We start from the raw sequence: 3,934 nt of genomic DNA on the forward strand, positions 1-3,934 counted from the left end.
TAGTCTAGTAGTTCAAAATTTAGTGTCTGGAGAGATGCTGGGTTCTTTTCCACATAGGCTACACCAGCTGACATTGCCACCAGCGTGTGCAAGGGCTTGGGTTGTCCCAGGCTAGCCCACGCTTGCTATTTCCTGGGTTTCTTGAGAAGCCGCCTGGTGCGGCAAGGTGGGATTTTCGGTCCCGTTTGCTTTTCTGTGCTGATTTGTGGTGCTGGGCCTCTTTCGGACTTTCAGGCGTCCATTTGTCTTCCCCCAGCGTTGCTCAGAGGGCGCTGGCCTGGGCTCCTTCTGGCTAGGACCTGGTAGAGGAGGGCACTTCATAGTCCGTGTGTTTTCTTTTTCTTCTCTTCTTGAAGGTGTCACTAGTCCAGGCTGGCCTTGATTTTGATGTGATCCACCTGCCTCAATCTCTTGTAGGCTACAGGTGTGGGGTTGACCATGTCTGGCTACGTCCATATTTTTTCTATACCTAAACATTTAAAAAATAGTGTGTGTGCCTGTGTGTGTGAGAGAGAGAGAGAGAGAGGGTTGGGGTAAATGTGCTGCAATGTGTTTGAGGAGGTCTGAGGACAACTTTGTGGAATTGGTTCTCTCCTGCCTCTCTGCGGGTTCAGGCTTTAGGCTTTGATTCCCCGAGTCATCTTGTCAGCATTAAGCCTGCCTTCCTTTCTCTCTTTCTCCCCTTCTCTCTCTCTCTCTTTCCTTCCTTCCTGTTTTTGACACAGCATTTTTCTGTGTAACAGCTTTGACTGCCCTGGAACTTGCTCCACAGACCAGGCTGGCCTTGAACTCACAGAGGCCCGGCTGCCTCAGTGACCTTCGCACAGGTCCCTTTCTCTCCGTGCAGTTAAGAGGTGAGAGCTTTCCTTACCTGTCAGTCAGCTGAAGACATCCCGGAAGTTCCCAACTGTCCTCCTCCACTGTATCACCCTGAGCACACATGTCACTTCTGAGAAGTCTCTCCACTGGCTTGGTCATATTCACAGGGCACCAGGCTCCGCTGACACACACAACACACACAGACACAGACCACACACAGACCATACACAGGGACTCACACACACACACACACACACACACACACACACACACACACTCCGATACAGCCCAGCCCTACCACAGCATTTGTTTTGCCCTGGAAGAGCCAGTCGCCATGGGCTGCCCCGTGAAAGTGCCCTGGGAATTCCGCCGAGGGCGAGAAGCCAGGCAGGAAGTGCAACATGCTATAGCGCTATTTTTAAGCGGCGTCCAGAACAGGCAAACCCGAGGGACAAGCAGGGTCACAGCACCGGGCCCGGGAGGGGAGGGCCTCGGTGTCTCCTGGGGGGGCAGCAGGTCCCGCCTGGAACCCCGCTCTTTGGGGGCAGCGGTGGTGCTCGCGGTCTGCCGTGCAGATACTGCTGCGTCCCGACCCAGGATGGCCAGGCTTCTGACCGTGGCTGTCGCCGTGCTCCTGCCTCCTCCTTCCGAGTACAGGCCTCCAACAGCAGGATGCTGTTCTCAGTCAAGCGTCCCCAGGGCACACCGCGCAAGTGTGGCCTGGCCAAGGGTGCCAGGGAGGGGATGGGCTTGGGGAGAGGAGGCAAGAGGAGGCCCTGGTATCCTTCAAGACGCCTGGAACCAGCCCCGCCCTCAGCTGACACACATGGCTATCTCTTTGTGGGTCCTGAGGTCCCACGTGTGTCAGAGTGTCAGAGCTTGAGAGCTGGGAAGCGGTGTGGAGCCTGGGGACACCACCTAGTCCCCTCGGGGCGGCTGCTATGGAGCTCTGCTCTGTCGCCTGAGCAGCAGCAGGTGTGCCCCGCCTGCCCTGCACACGCATTCACGCATGCGCATGCGCACACGCACACAGGCACACACACACACACACAGGCACACACACACACACACACACACACACACACACACACACACACACACCGTGCGCCCTGCACACCCTGGGGAACCAGGTCTTTCCTGGGGAGGCTGTCCCTACCGTTGGGCGTCTCCTAGGGCCACACTCACATCAGGCACAAGCCTGCCCTCATGCCCCTGACGGCATCGTCAGGAGTGGGTTCGGACCCCAGGCCTGGCTGTCTTGGTACACGTGTTGTGATGCCTCAGGTCTCCCTGTGTCCAGGAGGCTGGCTGATGAGCTGGCGTGAGCCGGGGGTAGCCTGTTCCTCGGCACATTCCGGGTAGGGCGTGCACTGGGATGTCCGCTGTGACGTGCGCGCACAGGCGTGGCTCTGGGGAGCCCCGCTACCTGCAGAAATGCCAGGGTGCCAGGGTGCCGCCCACTTGGGCTTGGGTTCAGGGCATAAACCCTGGGTTTTATCCTCAGTACCCGAGTACTAGACACACATCACACACACTCACTCTCATATACACATACGCTCACACACATGCACACACACACATCACACACTCACACTCTCATATACACATACACTCACATGCACACGATCACACATATGCACACACACACACATACACACGTTCGCACATTCATACACTCACACGCTCACTCTCACACACACACACACATGCATACACTCACACGCTCACTCTCACACACACACACACATGCATACACTCACACGCTCACTCACACACACACATGCATACACTCACTGACATCCACACACACACATGCATACACTCACTGACATCCACACACACACATGCATACACTCACTGACATCCACACACACAGTCACACATACACTCACATGTACACACTCGAATATTCACACACATGGACATGCACTCCTACACACACAAAGGAGAGGGTTTGGCCTAAAGCAGGCTGTGTAAGGGGGACACACAGGACCTGTGAGACAGTGGCTGGAGTCACGCGTGAGCAGCCACGAAAGGACCCCCGAGTCCTGGAGGGAGGCGGAGCCCTCGGACAGAGTGTGGCTCGGGACGCCCCAGACTCACGCAGGCAAAGGCGAGCCCCGGGAGGCCAGGCCACTAAGGGTATCCCCTGCTCCGGCAGCCCCCCACCCCGCCACACTCCTCCCTCCTCCCTGAGTGTGCGCCCAAGTGGCCTCGGGGGACCCTGTCAGAGCTAGCCCTGGCTGCTCTTCCAGAAGACCCGGGTTCAATTCCCAGCACCCACAGGGCAGCTCACAACTGTCACTTCGGTTCCAGGGGATCCGACACCCTTGCACAGACACACATGCAGGCCAAACACCAGTGCACGGGAAATAAAAAGGAGACAGAGGCCCTGAGACTAATTATTCCATCATTAGGTTCCCAGCAGCTTTATTGAGATGTCAAAACTGTAAGGCTCTCACCTCAGTGCTGGCTGAAGTGTGCCATTGAGGGACCACCTGGGAATGAGAAACAACTGTGATTCTTTGAATTGAAGCCAGGTGCAGAGAGCTCTTGAAGGGCGGGGTGAACTGTGCTGAGAAACAGCCAGCTGTGAACTATCTACAACCAGCTGTAAACTATAGAGCAAAAGTGGTCTGATTTTCAGGTATAAAAACCCTGTGCTTTGCATGTTCGGGGTCGTCTCCTGTCTTTGGAGGGGCGACCCTATCTCGATAGCAACAAAACCTCTTGCTTTTGCATCGAGCTGTGGTCTGTGAGAGTTCCTGGGAAGGGCGCGATCCTGAGCTCCTGAGCAGTGAGACTCCAGGTCTCACACCATCATCTGGAATCCTAGCATTTTCACAAATGAGAGCACAAGGCTGAGACAGTCAAAGCCGAGCGGTGCCCGCCTGTAATCCCAGCACTCGGGAGGCAGAGACAGGCAGATCTCTGAGTTCATGGCCAACCTGCTCTACAGAGTCCAGGCCAGCCAGGGCTACAGAGAAACCCTGTCTCAAAACAAAAGACGAAGGAGAGACGTGACTCCCGAAAGCCGATCTCTGACTGTGCACACGTCCCACTGGGCGCACACCTGTGCCTGTAGCACAGTAACTAAGTGCATCTTTACAGCTGG

This window comes from Meriones unguiculatus, chromosome 7, assembly GCF_030254825.1.
Source record: "Meriones unguiculatus strain TT.TT164.6M chromosome 7, Bangor_MerUng_6.1, whole genome shotgun sequence".
Taxonomy (NCBI): Eukaryota; Metazoa; Chordata; class Mammalia; order Rodentia; family Muridae; genus Meriones; species Meriones unguiculatus.